Raw genomic sequence first — 19,832 nt, 5'->3', positions numbered from 1 at the left:
TGTATACAAACACTGAATCTGAGGGCACAGACAGCTGTCCTGAAGATATCAGGATATAGCACAGTGGACATCTTTAATTCCCTATTAACTTAATCTGGATCCCTGCATGACTTATACTGTTGTATCATGACTGATCTTTGTTAAATCTGATTTGTTTGATTGCTGCTTATTATTGACAGATTTTATTCAGAACTGTTAGGTTGCTGGTATCAAGTTGAGGAGTATAGACAACTATACTGAAAATGACAACGATTCATTATGATACCCATTCTGATTTGATTACTACCTGTTTTTGTAGCTCTACACTATCTACAAAGCTGTATTTCTATTAATTGTTATGCACTGATATATTCAATTATACTGTATCTGATGATATAGCCAATTCTGTTCATGATAACAAGAGACAGCACAGTGACCATGGTAGAACTCCTTGTACAGCAGTTTTATATGTCTTTTTAGTTTTATGTGTCTATAGGAATGTATTTTATTCTGTCTTGCTTTGTTCTATTTCTTCCTCTAATATAGAAAGGATAGAAATACATGTAAGACTCATGCTTGTATAAGACCTATAAACAGTTTGTGAGAAGTGATCTTATGACACATGATGAAATGAACAAATACTTTGAAGGAAAAGGGGGGCACTGCAGTACCCAGTGCTGATTCTGGAGTGTCATGATGTGAAATCCGCAATACTATTAATCCTTGTTCAGAATGATTTTAATCTGCTATGTTTTGTTTGGCCTCAACATAAATGAAGCGTACATGTCTAAGTGTATAGGATTGATAGCCATATTACTTAGTTTTTGTTAGATAGTTGAACAGAACTGTTTGCAGTCTCCCTGGTTGAATTCCCATTTGTATGTTCCACTTTTATATCTTGAACAATTATTTGTGGGGGGACTATATTTAAACATCAACTAGTAGAATGTATATTTCTTTTCTTTGAAAGTATGTACTATTTCTGCCCATTTTCTGTTTTGTTTTGTCTTTCTTTAAATAAATTTTTTTAAAAATTTAAAAAATAAAAAAAGATTTCCATTACATTTTATTACCTTTAAAAAGCAAAGCACGGAGAAGCACAGAGTCTGCCACATGTGTATGTATGTTCATGCTCTTGAAGCGAGGAGAATATATAGGGGCACACACTGCCGATGCAAGTAAAGACTAACCATGGAAAGGAACCTTTTTTTTAAAAAAATGGGTAATTTCTACAGAAGAAGGCTGAGAGTTTGGGGAATCAAAGGGAAAAGTTAATTTATTTTCACTAGTCCCTTCTGAATTCCACAATACCGAAACATATTTCATACTCAAAGCAAAAACTCGAGCTGCAAGATAGTTTCCTTGTTCTTCTTTCTTTGGTCCGGACACCAAAAAACTCAGTGACATCACTTTACACAACAGACGCTGTGGCACAGCCTCTTAGTGAGCCCTGGTGGGATGAGCTGTTGGAACAGCCCTGTCTCATGTTATTGCTGGGGAGCCCCACAATGTAGAGCTCAGAGGTTGTGAGGGTCCTGGTTTACCCTGAGGATACAAGAGACTTGGGGCCAGGACAGGAACCATGGCTTGAAGAGACCCCACATGCCTGTGTCCAGGTAGTCCCTTGGAGGACAGGACAAGCAGGGAGCCCAGAACTCTTCCACACAGGGACTGCAGGGCTGGGATCTGTATCCAGTGACCCATGATGGACAAACAGTGACTTCTGAAATGCTTCCTTGTAACACACTGTACTTCCCCCAGGACTCGTTCCTTCCTCCTGAGTGATTCTGGTTTAACTATCTGATTCTGGCTGTCCAAGGTATTGGTCCCCCACCCTGGTTACCATGGCACCACAGTTCCAACCTAATCGCTCTTGCTTGTGCTACAGCCCTGAGCTGCATCCTCAGCAGAGAAGAGGAATTGTGCCCGCATCCAAACACGTGGCCAGCAGGACAAATGTCAGGTAGCGTCTGAGACCCTCAGCAGGGTACGTACTTCATTGATGGAGTCGGGGTGGGGAAGCAACTGCCCAGGAAGAGTACAAAACACACCTTTGTTTCCTCCATCGTACTATTCCTTGCTCACTCCACACAACCCCCGAGGATAGTTAGAAAAGCACCCTTCTCTCCGAAGCACCTTGGGCACCTGTATCCCCAAAGTCCAGCCCAGGTCGTCCCCTCCCCTTTCCAGATGAGTACACCCAGGACCTATGGTCTCCCAAGTGACCAGCCAGGGCCTCCTCTTACACCCTGAGGGACAGGAACATTGCCCTGCTCCACGGAGACCACAGCTCCTCAAGCCACAGCTCCACCCTCTCTATAAACACGAACCCACAACTATGGGGGTCCCCGCGACACACCATGATGCAAGCGAGGTACTTCAGTACTGGTGTCTTTAGTGAATGGCATGAATTACCTAAAGCTATTTATTAATTGATCGTAATAGTTTAAGTGTAAACTTAGAACTTTTTTTCTTGGACCACAAGCATTTTTTCAATATCTAAAGTTCAATTGTACATTCCCTAATCGTGGTGCTTAAATCTAAAACTGTGAAGTTTATCTTCAACTAACGTTCCTCTAGCCCAAAATTTTAACAGATTAAATCCCCTCAGATAATGTGAGTTTTGTAACCCCCCCAGAAAAAACCAAAGGCCCCATGATGAAAAACGGGGCAAGACAACGATGTCTTTTTAAAAGAAGCGCTTTTATTTTAGCTGGCCCAGCGATACAGTGCAGATGGAATTTGCAAAGCCGTGCAACTAAGTTAGAATTTTGACTGATTTTTATAGTTCATTTATGATTAGTCATTGATCATGAAGTATATAGCAATAAGAAACAGAAACAAGGTGGGCCTTTGTTCGCCTTTGCTTGAGGTCAGAGGCATTTCACAGTGGGTGGTTAGCCAATTCATAGCCCTTGGTCTGCCAATTCCAGGAACATTTGTGTCTCATAAAGGGAACAATGGTTGACACAGCATCATTTGTCTCTTGCAAGGGGAACAAAAGTTGACACAGCAAACAGGTTACTAAGGTGGGGGGGAATGACGCATACAGAACTGCATGACGACTCGCTCAGTTAATTTATAACAAATTTATAACAATGTGGTCGGTGCTCCAGGTACATGGTTACTAGGGCGATAAGCATAGAGCATAACAGTGAGTACTGTTTATTATCAAGTTCTTTCAATTCAGTTACCAAAAAAATCAAAGGAAACAAATTCTCCTAAATATTTAAGCACTACTTATAAACTTAATTAATTAAATTCTCTTAAAGTTTTTAAATTATAATCACAAGCTTAATGGATCTGATTTCTAAAGTCCTTCAAATGCCTTCATAAGCACTTCACTTGAGAAAATCTACTAAATTAACCTAAATCTTTTGGTACCGGGGGTTGAACTCATGACTATATGCTTGCAAGGCAGGCACTTATGCCGCTGAGCTAAATCTCCAGCCCCAAATCTACTAAATTAAAATGTATACATTTAATAAAGCAAATACTCATCTGCATCTTAGCAGTCAAATTGAACATAAATTTAGTTAATTCAACCTAACAATCATCTTCAATATTTCAAGTCAAATTAAGCAAACACCCATAAATGTTTCAAACACCTTAAGCAGTGTACACATTCTACATTCCATTATTCAAATTTGTATTAAATAGTATAATTGTTACAGAATATATGCATCTGTATAAATAGATCACATATAAAATTACTAATAAATAAATTGAAAGCACACATCCAGCTGAAAAGAATCAACCCAAGGCTTCCACAACATCTGACGCCATAAAGTAATGGTTGTCCAAAGGTCAACACCAAGAATTCAGGGGTTTGAGGACTGGAGTCCCAAATCCAACGTTGGTGGAGGGGGACACATAACTTCCCAGAAGCCTCAGCCCACCTTAGCAATTGTCAAACTGGACCTCCGTAACCAGGTTCCAATGCCATGGCAACAAGGGGAGCCCTCCTACACCAGGCTGTGTTGTCGTGACTACAGGACTGAGTCCTCCTACACCTGGTTTTGTACGACAAAGCACCACAGATCCCAGCTTTCAGCCAGTCTGGAGTGTCACAGTGGGCTGCATCATGGTCTGAATTCGGGTCTTAGTTCTGGGCATAACCATTCTCCAATTCTGTGGCCCTCTCTCAGCCAACAGAATTGTGTACTCACCCATCGGGGTAGTAATTACCCTCTTCATGATCTGATCTGCTCCAAAGACATTCTTCATCTCCTTCATAGCTTCTGTTCTCTCATTTGACAGCTGTTTTCTGAGGGCCTACTGCGTGCAGACAGCTGGAGACAGAGCGATGAGCAAAACAGACAAGAAGGCATCTCGAGCAGCTCATGCCCTCCCGTCTGCGCCAAGACCCCAGGAAAGCCACAAGCTGCATGTGAGGCTAGAAGAGAATAAGCATGTCCAGAGACAGAAGAGGGTGGGGAACAGCACATCAGGGTCACCACCGTGAGCTGCATGATGGGGTCTTCACAGGGCAGAGGTCAGCCCCTCTCCTGAAAGTAGAACCAAGGTCACCTGCTAACAGATGCAGCGAAAGGCAAGGGAAAAGATGTCAAGAGCAGCTCCGAGGTCTTAGTGAAAACAACTGAAAAACCTGCAGAGATCACCTGAGTGAGGAAAGCTCCCTGCCAGGCACCATGATAGCTCGGTGGGCACAAGCTGCTGAGGTGCTAGGTCACCTTCCTCCTACGGGGAGTAAGAGATCCAGAAAGGAAGACACATGGGAATTATTTCATGTCAAAATACAGAGCCGTTACTTCAGCTAACAGAAAGTATCTATGAAATCCAGGGAGAAGGGCGGGGATTTAGCTCAGCAGCATAAGCGCCTACCTGGCAAGCATAAGGGTGTGAACTCAATCCCAGATACCTCCCCCCCCCCAAAAAAAAAGGAAAGAGAAAAGAAAAAAAAGTCCAGGGAGAGAGGGGGAGGGACAGAACTCTGCATGGGTTCACAGAGACCAAAGACATTCCAAGAAGAAAGCACAGAGTGTGGAAAGGCATAGACCATGATATTTGTAAGGAGAAAGATGTTCAGAATTGCTACCAGGTACACAGAACAAGGCAGTAGGTGGATGTATCACTAGGGACTCTGATAGACTAAAGAATTTATTTTTTTTATTTTAAAGAGAATAAAGCCCAACAAAAGAAAACAGAGTAAAAAGCAACCAAAACAAGGCAGTGAAAGTTGTACAGAACTTTGAAGCAGGATACTAGGAAATCATCAATGGCTACCACAGTATATCTTGTTATCTTAGTAGCTGTCCATTCCACCAGCCAGAGTAAAATCAAACAAAGCAAAGAGGACAAAACCAATCAAAACAGAACACTGAATAAGGCAAAACAATAAATCGGAACAAAATGAAGCAGTGAGAACAATATTGGATTTCAAAAGCAAAGAAGGAATCCCCCATATTTGCTATGTTGTGTACTACCATCCTCCTAGTGGATGCTCAGACAACTACAAAGTCAATCAAATAATACAAGCCATTAATTGTTTTTGTACTTTGGTTGCTATCAACTCAGGCTGTCCTCTGTACCAGCAGGTTGCTTATGGTCAGGTTGTGGGCATGCGGTTCGGGTCTTGATTCTCAGCCCTCAAGCTGGTCAGCTCATAGTGAGGGCGATTTGGCTTCTCTGTTCCTGGACACCGCATGATTTACAGGAAGAGTGAACTGGCTTCCTGGTGGGGTCCTCCCAGACCCAGCATAGCTTCTCAGACTGAAGAATTTAGATGTTCACAATTGTTAAAATGCGGGGGCAATGCCAAGTGTTCATGGAGACAGGTGAATGATAAGCAAAATATGTCACATGCATACAGCTCCCCACAGCTGTAGCTACCTCTTATACAATTCCATTCTGCATCACAGTTATGAAATACCTGAGGCTGGGTTACTTTATAAAGAAAATAGGCTTCATTTGGGAGGGTGAGGTGTGGGAAGCCCTGTAATTGGCTGCCACCTTATATCTACAGGCAGTAGCCACCTTAATTTAAGTCTCCATTTGGTAGTTAAGCTTCGCTCCTTGCTTAGCCTGTTTGGCCCATTCAGGGATTATGTAAATAAACCCACCTTATGAGCCCGAGCCTGGGAGATTTCAATTACCCTATAGCCCTCGGTCTTGCCACTGTTGCTAAGTTACCTGCTGACGTCTCAGAACCCAACTCCCTCCTCCCCAATACCCTATATATTCATTACTCTTTCTTTGAATAAACGAGACTTGATCAGAATCATGTCTTGTCTCCATTCTTTGAGTCTCTTGTCTCTTCTCATCCCCACTCCCCCTCTAGCGTCTACGTTGACTCACCCGCAGGCCGGGACAGTGAGGCAGGAGGATTATTGTAAGTTTGAGGCCAACCTGAGCTACATAATGAGCTCAAGATAAACCTGCACTACAAAGCAAGATCCTGTCTCCAAAAAAAAGGCTTATTTAACAGTCCTGGAGGATCCAGGGCCTGAGTCTGGTGGTGACCTTCTTGCTAGAAAAATCTCAAGGCAGCACCAGGCATCACATACTAACACACAGGGAGCGGGCCTATGGGTCTGTTCTGTTCTCTGCCTCCTTCTCCCCTGATTCTCCCCTGCTATGTTTTATTCTGTTTTGGAGGTGCTAGGGGTTGAACCCAGGTTCTGTCCCATGCTAAACCAATGCTCAACATCCCAGCTCCTTTCCTCCTCTTGGAAAATCACCAGTATTCAATCACAAGGGCTCCTCTGTGGCCCTTATCAAACCCCGATCACCAAGAGCTCCACCTCTGAACACCACAGTTGGGTTAAACTCCCAGCTTCCAGATACCACCCAGTGGGGATTAAATGTCCACACCTGTGTCTCTTGGGGACACAGGAAAACCACAGCACCCACCAAGTGGGCTGTCTGTCCAGGCATCTCGTCCAGGAGCAGCTTGCAGACACCACCTGGCAACTGAAGTTGTGCCCCTGGAGTAACCACCTTCATGCCATCCCTGCTGACTGGAATGGGAAGGTATGGGGAAGGTCAAGGGTAGGTGCAAAAGGGTCCCTGCTTAGGAGAAAGAACCCCATGGCAATCTGAGGACAGCAGCCAGGGAGATTTCACAATCAGCTCAAGAAGCTGAACTCTGACCCCCCCACCTGTACGACATCATCAATCCAGTTTCACCCTGACTTTTTCGGAGACGAGACCTCAGAGAAACTGGCCATCCATTGAGTTAGACAGGAAGGGAGCCTGGCTCGCAGGTGCTGCCCTGATGAGCTATGTGACCCTGGATTTGCTCCACGATCTGTCACTCACAGAGCCCTGTTCCTGTGCTCCAGAATTCGTGATATGTCTGAGATATGATCGAGGGGTCTGAGTAGGAGAACTTCACTCCTGGGTTATTTTTGCATCTGACAGCCTAGTTCACTCCTCTGCCGTCTTGTGATTTCAAGCACAAAACTTCAAGTCTTTATGAAAAATGATTCGGCCTGTACTATGTACACATAGAATACCTGCAAACAGCTGCTGCAAGTGGGCAGGAAGCCCTCAGACGCCCCTGTAGATGGAACAAAGCAGGGAGGAAGCCCAGAGCAGACGGCTCTGCAGGCTAGCCGGGTCCCAAGATGCCATCTCAGAAACTTCTGTCCCAGCAGCACCACCCCTGGGACCTTTCCTCCATTGACCACCCCAGGCACAAGGACTGCAATCAGATATCCCCAGTGCCAAAGCTCTGTGACACAGCTCCTGGAGAAGCCACCTCCAACTCTGAGTGTTGCTTTACCAGCCAGAGATTTGCACTCTGGGTGTGACAGTCGCTCTGGGTGGTGACAGTCGCAGAGGCTAACTCTGGTTCACATGTTAGCCAAATGCCCTCAGTTTCCCAGAGGCCGGCACCTCTGGGCCACCAGCCGCCTCACCACCACCAGGCTGAGACTGCAATTGTGAAAAAGGCCAAAACTTCATCTTGGGGAGAAAGCAAAGCTACCTTTTCATTCTCCCTTGACAGCAAGATCATTGCTCAGGTCGTTCCCACATTTCAAAGCCCCTGGGTCTGTCTTTACTGCACACACAGCCTAGCAGGATCTTGTAAGGGCTTTCCCTAAATTCCCAAATCTCAGCCTCCACTTGGTCATCGAGGTATTGGCTTCCTGGGTATTGGCATGCTTCCTCCTGAGGCTGTCTTCTGTGCTGCCTTAATCCCAGGATATAGAATCTAGGACAGTTAAACCTTGGGAAAGTGCTGAAGCCAAGTGACATAGAGTCATCTGGGGCCTTTTCACATGTCCCTGTGTCCCCTGAGGTTGTGTCAATTTGTTTCCTGGGTGAGACCAAGGAAAGTGCCAGGTACAACTGGCCAGTCAGCACCAGGTGGACAGTGTTAGATCCAGAGCTCACCTTAGGCATGGTGATCCCTTGTGGACCCCCAAGGGGCAGGGACTGAAGCTCCTGGCCCCATGCACTCTGATCAGGAGGACTGGAACATCAGCCAGACCTCACTGAAATTCCTACCCTGATAACAGCTAGCACAGCCCACACCTGCTCCAAGCCACGGAATCTTCTAACCATTCCTGTGAGACCCACACAACTGATGTCCTCACTTTTACGATGAGGAAACTGAATCCCAAAAGGATGAAGCCAGGAACAATGTGCCTAAGGTCCATCCGGGCTGCCACCAGTATTCTAAATCTGTCCCATTTAGGAAGTTTTTCACGGCCTTGAGGTGGAGGGTCCCCAGGACACCACTGTGAATTCCTTCCTCTCTGAATACACACACAGCTCCCCAGGCAGGAGCTTGTGCTCACTGGCCTCAGGAATTTGCACTTTTTGACTCCAGGTATAAGACATAGCAAGTGAATTTACAGAATGTCCAACTGGATTGGAATTTCATATTTTAAAAACAACTTTTTCAGATTATATATATATATATGCACACACAGACAAAGATAGATAACTATACAACTAATCTCTTCTAGTTCATCAAAAAGAATGTTTTGTGCTTTTATTGATTATTTGATCATTTTTGGTGCCTATATCTTATAATCTGAACAACTATTTTGATAACGGTACACAATATAGGTACACTGTTAATCTGTTATTCTGTTTTGAAATTCTACATAGTTTTTCTTTTCATTTTAAAATTTAAAAAATTCAAAAGAAGAAAGAAAATAACTTTTTAACATAACAATACATTCCCAATATTGCATGAGAGGCAATTATATGAAAAATTACTTGTTGTTAGCGAAAATTTAAACTTCGTGCACTTTAGCAGGCAGCCGGCCACCATGTGACTGGCAGGAGTGACCGTGCGCCCTTTCCGAGGGTGCCCAGTGGGAAGAGCATTTGCCTCTAGTTCCTCGTCTTGGTCGCCTGCCCTGGCACCACTGTGGGGGACAAAGGCCAGCAAGCCAGTACAGTAGCTGCAGGGAGCGGCCCCAGACACCGGACACGGACTCAGGCACATGAGCTTCCGGGACAGACTGGCTTCCCCTCCTTCTCCTCTACCAGCGAGTGCCCCAGCCTGGGCCACGTGGACAGAGATGTGACCGACTGCTGCCCTTTGAAGACAATGTTTTCTGGAGGTTTCTCACACAGTGAGAGACAACTAAAACAACCCTCACCTCTCCCAGGCCACCTGGAACTTAGGCCCAAAATCTCACTGGGTCCAGGGAAGCGTCTCCATGGGACCTGGCCATGGCGCCCACGCAAGTCTTGTCTGGTTACTTCTGCTCATTCCCATTTCCCCTCGAGGACACAGGGCATCCTTGAGGTTCAGAGCATGGGAGCTGAAGCCAGCCGGATTCGGGGCCACACAGCGGCACGTCCTTGGTCTCCTCATCTGACACATTAGTCTCTTGGTGTTGATTTCCTCCCACAGGGGTTCACTGGGATTGAAGGAGATTTAGTCTTCGGGTCAGGCACCTATCCTTGGTTGTTCCCAGTCAGAAAAACTCCCGCACTTTAGACACACTTATCTCATCCTTCTTGCCTCTGTCTGCAGCAGCTCTGGAGTCCTCGTTCCCGAGGGTCCTTACAAAATGCACAGTGAGTGCTGCGGCTGAGCGCCGCCGTCCTACAGAAAGGCAGGTTCATAACACATGACGCTGTCTCCTCACCCACTTATTCACCAGATCTGACACCAGCTTCTCTTTGGTTTTTCCCCAAAGTCAAAATGACCATGAAAAGGAAACATTTTAAATCAATTTAGGACATTGAGGCCATCAGGACAGCGTAAGAGGATAATCGTGTTTGAAATGAGGGGAGGATTTGGGGGGATTTCTGGCAGTGTGTTTTCAGGAAGTTTGTTTCTTCGGTGTTCACTGTATGCTTGAATTACCTCTACTTTGCTGAGCCAAGCTCACAATCCCAGGTTGGTGAGCTCAGCCTTGGGCTCTTAAAGCCAGAACAGTGACAGGATGTGTCATCAGATCCCCAAGGGCAGAGTGATGACCCCAACCCAAGGCAAGCCAGGGGCCAAATACCAGAGGAAGGCTTGGATTCCAGAACCTAGGACAAGAAAAGAGCTTCATGCGTCAGCATCAGACAAGAAACTGGAACAGAGGCCCCCTTGGGGTCAATGGGATATCAGATTCCTTGTCCTAGATGCCTCTGGAGGGGAGAACTGGCTCATGAGGAGCGATTCCTCTGGACTCAGGCTTTGATATGATGCCCATTTGGAGTGAAGCTTCTTCTGAATACTTCTCTCATGCATGGGGTGCTGATACGGACCTCTCTGCCCCATTCCTGCACCCCTGAGTAAGAGGCAGCAGCCAGCAACAACTCTTCTGCAACTGAACAGATCACACTGTCATCCAACATGTGCCCCTTCTCAAGACCCTGGTTTGTCACGAGCTCTCCCCTCCCGTGAACACACAGAGACACAAGGCCATCTATCACAGGGACCATGCTGAATTATTTCTGCAGGTTCACGCTCCTCCAGCCCTGTTCACTGCTCTATCTGGTTGTGGATCACCCCTTGTAACTAAACTGTAGGTCCCAGTGTAAGAAGCAAGCCCCAGGCCTGGCACAGTGCCTACCACCTGATACGGGATTAAGGAATGTTTGTTTACATGCCATTTACCTCTTCTGCTTTGGCTTTAGGCTTCTAAGTAATGAGTGATTAAAAGATACAAGGTGGATTTCTTTCTTAAGTATTAGGAGTTCAATCAAACATTACTGCTCTCTGAGGAATTCTCCAGTAATGACAAGTACCAGCTAATATTTACTGACTATGATATGTGCCAGGCATCCTGGGAAGCACCATTCATAATATCCATAGCAGCACCAAGCACACTATTTAATTAAACACTCGATGTTCTGTGAGCAGGTGATGCCTATTTCACATATGAAATCGCCTCAGGTCTTAGTTCAGATCTGAAAGAACCAAGTCCAGCTGACTGCAAAGCCATGGTCTACTGTCTAAAACCTTTGCGGGTTTTCCAGGGAATTATGCAACAAGTGGACATTTCTTCTGCCTGAAAAAAATTCAAAGAGCTGACCTCATGTTTGCCCCCAGGGTTCAACTTCCTGCTAACCCAGTACAGCCAGGAAGAAAGAAATGAGGCAGAGAGGCAGAAAAAGTCCAAGGGCCTAGAGCCATTGTGGTGTCCACTATGGTGCCTATTGTCACTCAAGAAAATCCAAATTCCCCTAAGCGAGTTGCCTCTCTCTGGATCTCTTCCTGTACTGCTAAGATGGAGTTTTCTCTGTGAGTCACAGCAAAGCATGAGGCCGCTGCTTCTCTCAAGAGACATCCAGCCTGGCTTCAAGAATTGTCAAGCAGTGATTCACTGATTGCATCAAAACTTCAACTACAGGTGATGTTGCTTAAGAAGCCAACTTTAGTGTCTCTTCTCCCATAAAAGGCAAGATCTCTAGCTCATTTCTTCCTGCGTGCTGGGGAGATATTTTGAAAAGATTGTGAGTATGAGCTGCTTTCCAGGCCTGGGGTTTATATTTAATCTGATCTCTCTTGGCAATACCAGCTGCTTCACCTGCTGATGAGGTAAGTTCCATTCATGGAAGCAGTGGTAATTCTGCATTCCTGAGCAGTTATCTTAGAGAAATAGAGATGGATCAAACAGGAAGCAAATTGCCTCAAGTTACCCTAGGGAAAGAGTCAATTATCAACTGGTAGCTACTGAAAAAGCCCTACTGAGGCTACTTGTGGGGGGCCACCCCTAAATCCCCAGCACACAGGAGGCTGAGGAGAATGACGAGTTCCAGGCCATCCTGGAGTATACAGGGAGACCTTGTCTCCAAAAGGGGGGGAAAAGACCACACTGATCAACCAAAGCTAAGTTGATTAGGCCTACTATAGCAAGAATCTTAATAATATTTCAAGGGAAAAAGTCAACAAAAGATATTTAACGGGTTTGAGGGTCTGCAGTTAAGTGATTTAAAGAGGAGTTTTCAAGTTGGGAACAGATCAGGGCTGGACACTGCTTACAATGTTATATTTCAGCCCTGGAACTCAAGGAGACAGAAGGGCCCAGAAGCAAACCCTCAAGAGCACACAATCATGTGATGGGTGCACCGTGTGGCCAGTTGAGCCCTCTGTGCTCCCACAGGACAGCTGCTGCCCAGAGGAGACAGCGCTTGGCTCTGAGAAAGCAGCTTCCCATGAAGTGCACGGGAAGTTATTCACTGGTTCATAGCCACCTCTGCCTTGGCCTGGTTAAGTCATGTTAGTCTTAGTTCCCAGTTCCAATAGGGGTAAAGGAGATCTCAAGCCCCATACTAAACTTACTGTTTTTGAAGTTTACTATAAGACTCCTCCTCTGCTGGCAATAACCCTTCTGGGTGGTGGCCTAGCAACTGAATCTCTTTCACCTGACTAAGTTGTTTGCCTGACAAGGCACTTTGCTTTGCAGGTGGTTGTGAAACAGGACACACATACACACACACACAGAAGGAGAGCTAGGTCTTTTTCCCTACTGAGAAACTAGAATCTCTGGGGCTTCAGCTCCACATCCATGTCCGGAGCCAGCTGTCTAGGTAGGAGTCTTCCTAAAGGTGGACCAAGGGGGACCAGATAAGGATTGCAATGGTGCACGCCCAGCTAGAAGATGCACCGCTGTACCAAAGGCTGCTCTTCTTGACATGGACAGACATGTGAGCCACCATACAAAACAATGAAAGAGCTCAGAGAATGAGATCCCGCTTAGGGCGGCTCTCATAGTGAGCCCCAGTCCTCTGCTGGGGGGGCAGAGGTCAGAGGACATTCACAATTCTTTTCTGTGGTGTTTAAATTTGCTTTACAATGTGCATTGTTTTTATAAAGGCAATAAAGCTATTCAGGGAACCAGAGAATAATGCTTTTTAAAAGGTAAAGTTGTATTTTCAGTATTAAATGCATATGTGATATCTGTATATATGTATATCTGTACCTATGCATATTTCCCCCTGCATCGCTGTGGACCTCACTTTCATAGATTCAACCAACCAACAATCCAAAATAGTAGGGAGACAATTATGCCTGCACTGAACATGTGTGGGTCTTTTATTCTTATTAACATTCCCTAAACAATACATATAATTACTATTTACATAACATTGACATTGTGTTTGGTACTGAGTGATCTAGAGAGGATTTAAATTTTGTGGAGGACCAGAGATATAGCTCAGTGGCACAAGTGCCTGAGTTCAATCCCTAATACCAAATATATATATATATATATATATATATATATATATTCCACCATTTTATATAATGACTTTGGGCATCTGTAGTTTTATTATCCGGGTGGGATCCAGAAAACCATCCCCCCAGGTGTGGAGGAGAGAGAGACAGAAAATAAAGTATCACCTGCAAATATCACCAAAGATCCTCACCAAGGATAATCTGAAGATCAAAGGGATAACACTTGGGGAAGTCACACCGAGACCTCTAAAAACACCCAGTGTCACTTACTGCCATCTTTAGCATTGCCAGCCATCTCTCGTGGGGGTAACACCCTGGCCTGATGGCTTTTGCCAGGAGGGGCAACCAAGAATTGAACCCAGGGAGTACTAAGCTACAACTCCAGACCTGTTTTGTTTTGTTTTGTTTTTCGTTTTGCATGGAGTTCTGCTAACTGGCCTAGGCTGGCCTCAAACTTGCAATCCTCTTGCCTCAGCCTCCCAAGCAGCTGGCACTGCAAGCGTGCACCATCAGACCTGGCCCAAGGAGCCCTTTGAGGCTCATTAAACTGCAGGGAATGGGCACTGAGAATGAAGAGGCTCTGTCCTGGGGTTGGTGGCGGCCCCTGCTCCTTGGAGGCCCCCCAGACACCCCGCTGAGCTCTCCCTGCAGTCCTCAGGGCCGACCTCCAGCTCTGTGTGCAGCTGCCCCAGGAGAGGCAGTTACAGATTCCCATGCCATCGTCATGACACAAAGCTTCATTACAACCGTCTGAGACGCTTTCCTGAGGAAGGCGGTTAGAGACCCTCTGTGAAGAGGAAAGGTTAAAGGCCATCCATGAAGAGGAAATGTCCCCGGGAGGCTTCCGGTGACAAAGCCCATGGGCAGACAGTTTCTGGTCCCCAAGGGGAAGTGGGCTAAGGGACGGGATTACATCACCCCAGTCTCAGACATCCTGGGCTCCTTTTGCCATGAATCACACTCAGAGTCCTTTACGATCCCCCTCTGGCCCCAGCACCAAGGTGAGAGGGGGAAAGAAGCTCAGAGCAGTGTGCCATGTATCTGAAACCAGCTTCCTTAGGAATTTTTCCTGGAGCCTCCTGTAACCAGCCCAGGTCTCCCACACACACCCTAACCTCTCCTGGAATCCACCGCCAACTCTGGTTTGACCCTGAAGACCTTGGGATCCACTCCAACGCCACTATCTCTCACCTGGCATCTTTGACACATCAAATCCTTAGATCCATTTACCTCTGTCCATCTCTACCATCCGGCTCTGCTTTAAGCCAAGAATCTCCCCTGAATGGTTTCCACATCCCCCAAACCATGTCGCCCACCCATTGCCCTGCTCTAGTCCCTTCTGCATGACCGCAGAGTGTACCGTGATCTTGTCCAAAAGCAGACACAACCGTGCTGTGTTCTCAGAGTCTCATCGAACAGCTTACCTCTTGATGTGGTCTAGGGCTCAGGCACAGCACAGAACCCCACCACCCATACTCACATCGCAACTCTGCCACATGTGAGCTGTGTCTCTTGGCGAGCTATTTAACTTCCTTCTGCCTTGGTTTCCTCGGAGGTAGAGCAGAGATGGCCACAGCACCTCCCATAAAGCTGTTGGGAGGAGTAAAAACAATTGAAGACATTTGGAACAGTGCCTGGCACTCAAAAAGCATCCAACGAATGTGCAAACGCCGCCTGCTTCCTGGGCCCAGCTTCCACCATACATCCTGTATTTGTGTCCTCCTCATCCGGGCTCCTCTTCCTCACCAGATGCCCCGGACCTCGGGGTCTGTGGTACACTGAGTGCCCTCTCCTCTGCCATGGGTGCCCAGGGGGGCTTCCTTCACCCAGCCACACCCTCCACTCTCAGGCTCAGACCACTGAGGTCCTGTCCTGTAGAACTGTCGTGCCAGGTGATTATTTTATTAATTTCCATCTCTTCTTCTAAACTCCACCGAAGTGGGGGTCATTGCTGCTTCCTCCTTCTCACTGCATCCTCACCTGCTCCTCAGGGCCTAGCATCCAGTAGATGCACAGTAAGCACATTTTCCTGATGGCCACACCAGGGACCTCTAAACCTCCATCTTCTATAGGAAACTCCCTTTTAAGCTTTGAGAAAGTATAAACCACCTATCTCCAGGACCTGTGTGTTTGACTTTCCCAAAGCCACCCATTCAAAGACAGACTTCACCACATCCTTCCCTGTCAGGCTTCCTGCGGGCAGGACTCTCCCAGCACCCAAACTTCTGTCAGCAGCAGCATCGTTCTCAGAGAAAACCCCATCAGCACCAGCCCCACTGCCCTCGGCACACACGGGATGTGGTAAAGGGAGACAAGGTGCAGCATGGAATTTTCCAAGCACCAGGACCTCTGAAATGTCTAAATATTTGCACCGACATCCAAGGGCTTTGCCCACAGAGGCACCAGATGTTCAGAGAACTCTGAGCACTGATGTTTACCAAGATCCTCCTAATGTCCCTCGCCTTCTTTGGAGCCCGCTTCTCTTTGTTCCCTCAGATGGCCTTTCCGCCCTCTATCCGCCTGCACCCAGCTATGCACCGCATGACCACTTTCGCAAGAAGCCTGCGGGTGGTCTCTGCACCCCTCGCTCATCCACATCCCCCAGATTCATTACCCCCTGCAGCGTCCATCACCACTATCGCCTGCTACCCACACCAGGAGACTGGAACTGCTCTCCAACCTTCCTTGGGCCCACACAGCAGAGTAATAATCAAGGACTGAAAAGTTCAGCAGCCAGTGGCACTCACCTGTCATCCCAGTGCTCTCAAGGCAGGAGAACAGCTTCGAGTTCAAGGCCAGCCCAGGGACCCAAATTCAACAAAAACAGAACTAATAAACCCACCATCTGTGTGCGTCTTCCACTTTCCCATTCTTCAACCTGGAGGGCAAAGCCCGTGCATGTGGTAATCACCGTGGGGTTCCCAGGTTTAATAACAAGACTTAACTATTTGTCAGCAAATGAAATGCTCCTCCAGCTAAGGCCTCAGTGACCCGCTAGCTGATGTACCCCTTCTCTGCTCTCTGCTCCCCTCAGATCCAGTTTTACAGCTCTGTCTGCCCACACCGCAGAGAACCTTTCAGCAACTCCACAGCTGTCCGAGCCAGTCCTCCAGCAGGGGGACACTCTGTCCACCCTGCGGGCTAACAGTGACTGGGACCAGTTAACAAACGTTTGTTTGTTTGCTTTGGTTTTTATCCTGGCTGTTTCTTTTCTTCCGTTCACCCTGTGTTAGTCCCTGTCTGCAGCACCCGGTGATTACCCTGCTAGCACAGACCTGCCTGGACACCACATGTCTTGGTTCTCCTTTCATCCGCTCTGCCTCCCCTCTGTCTGGATCTTGTCTTCCTTCCCTTTGGCAAAAGATGGGTCTCCCTGTGTCCCATCACCCATCTTTTATTTTGCTTGTTATTTATACATTGGGTTTCTCATGTTAGAGAAACCATCCACAGCTTAAACTTGTGTGTCTGATTTATTTCCATCAATGATCTCCAGGTGCATCCATTTTCCTATAAAGGACTCGAGTTTATCCTTCTTGATGGCACAGTAGTACTCTATGGTGTGGAAATACCACATCTTCTTTATCCATCCATCTGCTGATGGGCAGATAGGCTGCTTCTAAGATTTAGTTATCAGTTGTGCTGCTAGAACAGGGAAGCATGGGTCACTGTAATGTGATGCCTTTAATTCTTTCAGGAGATACCTAGTAAGGGAACAACTGAGTCTAGTGGAATTTCTAGTGCTACTTGTTCTTTGGGAATCGAACTCCCGACCTAGCACTTGCCAAGCAGGTGCTTACGCCGCTGAGCTAGATCCCTAGCTTTCTATTGCTATATTTTTGAGGAATCTCAGCCTGATTCCACGGTGGCTGCGTAGTTTCTATTCCCTCCAACAGTGTAGGAAAAGGGTTCTTTCTTCCTCATGACCTTACCAGCCTTTGCTAGTATTTGACTTCTTGAGGACAGCCATTCTCTCCACAGTAAGATGAAACCTGTGTCATTTTAATCTGCATTTCTCTAATGGTCATTGATGTTGAACATTTTTTCAAGTATTTATTGGCCATTTGCTCTTCCTCTTCTGAGAAGGGTCAGTTCATTTCAGTTGCCCATTTGTCATTGGTTCTTTCATCTTGGGCACCTCCTGTGTTTGAGTTCTTTGTATGTCCTAGACATTATTCATCTACCCAAAAGCATTTCCCTGTTCTGCAGGCCGGCTCTTTACTCTGGAGCTTGTTTCCTTTGATGTGCAGAAGCTTTTTAATTTGCTGTGAACCCATTTGTTGATTTTTGATATTATTTCTCGTGCAGTTCAGGTCCTCAGAGAGTTTTTGCCTATGCTGACGATTTCAAGAGTTTCACCTACTTTACCTGGCAGGTTAAGTGTTCTTGTCTTAACATTTAGATCTCTGATCCACTTTGATTTTAGTTTACATGAGGGAAGACATGGATCTGGAGTCACACTTTTGCTTGTGGGTAGCCAGGTTCCCAGCAGCGTTTGTTAAAGCAGCTATCTTTTCTTCAGGGTAAGTTTTTGGCCCCTTTGTCACAGGTCAGATGTGTGCCTGGGGTTGTTTCCTGCCCTCTCTATTCTGTCCCGCTGATTCATGGTCTGTCTTTTTTGCCAACACCATGCCGTTTTTATCACTGAAGCTTTATAATATAACCAGAAGGCTGAAATCGTGACGTCTTCTGCATTTCTATTCTGAGCATTCACTTTGGAGGGAAGAAACAGTGCCAAGATTCCCTGTTGGTCTAAGACCTTCAGACTCTTCTCCCACATACAGGAGCTCTTTCTACCAAAAGGAACATCATTCACTGTATTAGTTACGTTTTACTCATCGCTGAGACAAAATACCTGAAGCCCAAAGTTGGAAAAGGAAAGATTTATTCCTTTCAGTTTTTGGAGGTTTCAATCTGTACTCAGTTGGCTCCCAGGCAGGCGGGCAAGGCTGGGCTGCCTTTTCATGGCGGCTGCAAACAGCAAGAGGGGACCGGCAAAGAGCAAGACACACCTTCTTCCTGCCATTACATCACATCCTGGCTCCACCCCTATGTGGGTGGAGCACTGACACCATCAATCCAAGCACTAGACAATGAACCTTCACAAATGCACAATGCAAACTCATGAGGCCTGGGGGCCACAGACATAAACCATGACACTCACCACGGGGACAAAGACCGCACTCTCCAATCACTGGACTCAGCGCACAAAGAATACAAGTCACAGCCTGCAGTGCTGAGTGCCCGTTTTGTACCCAGGGAAAGAGCAGAGAGAGAATCATGGGAGCAAGGTGCCTCCAGAGATTCTTCGGGGTGTCCTGCCTTTCTGAGCCCTTCTCTCCAGCTTTGTGACGCCCCCTCACCATCTCCTGTTGGTCAGGACCCTTCAGTCACTCGGAGCTGCAGCTACCACTCACCGATGCCTCCACCAAGGAAGCGGCCCTCCTGTCCTTTCAACCAAGATGGTTCCTGGGAGTCCAGGGTCCCCTCAAGGCCCCTGTTTCCCATGTTGCAGCTGCTCATCTCGGTAGGCTGGGCAGCTATGAGCCCTGCTCACTGAGTTACCGCCAAGGCAGGACCCACGGATCACCCCTGAGCTTCCTCCTGTGACCAGCACAGTGTCTGCGGCTTCCTCAACGCAGATTCTGAGCCAATCAGGAGAGAAGACTCAGAGGCGAAGCAGGCAGCTGCAAGGGACCATATCGCTGATGAACCCCATCACATATGACAACGTGACTCACACCTACAGGTTAAGTGCTCTTTTAATACCGAACCCCAGATAGAGCCAGACTGACTGACTGGGGCCTAAGCTCTGCGTCAGAGGAGCAGAATGGAGCAGAACCAGCACTTGCAGGTGTCCTTGTCCCGACAGGGAGGGTAAGAGGGTCATGAGACCCCTTGCCCTCCACAGGCAGGGAGACCCACAGGTGAAGACACCCCCTCTGGTTCCCCACTCCAAATCTGCGTGCACCGTTTACAGCTGAGGGGACCAGGAGTGTCCACTGGAGGCCAACAGCACAAACCCCAAGCTGCTTCACTGGGGCTCTGCTGGCCCCTCCTCCCTTTTCAGCCTCACAGAGACCCTCAGACGTGGGAGCTGAGGACCACAGCAGCCGCCAATCACAGCAGTGGCCAATCATAGCAGCCGCCCTCCCAGTGGGCCCTCCCACCCGGAAGACTGGAAAGCCAAAAGGACACGGCAGACGGTCAGTCCTCGGGGCCTGATGACACCCGCGACCAGGCCTCAGAA

At 47.1% G+C, this 19,832-nt stretch overlaps 1 pseudogene; it reads right to left on the bottom strand.

Annotated features, from left to right (window-relative positions):
* The window catches only part of LOC100734324 (olfactory receptor 6Q1-like), a 76,933-nt pseudogene extending 57,828 nt beyond the window's left edge, over positions 1–19,105 (bottom strand).
* Positions 19,106–19,832: the final 727 nt, after the last annotated feature.

The sequence above is a fragment of the Cavia porcellus genome, unplaced genomic scaffold, assembly GCF_034190915.1.
Source record: "Cavia porcellus strain 051 isolate PalLab524CR breed Dunkin Hartley unplaced genomic scaffold, mCavPor4.1 scaffold_17, whole genome shotgun sequence".
NCBI lineage: Eukaryota > Metazoa > Chordata > Mammalia > Rodentia > Caviidae > Cavia > Cavia porcellus.
Note: the sequence above shows the minus strand (reverse complement) of the source record. Positions and strands in the feature narration are given on the sequence as shown.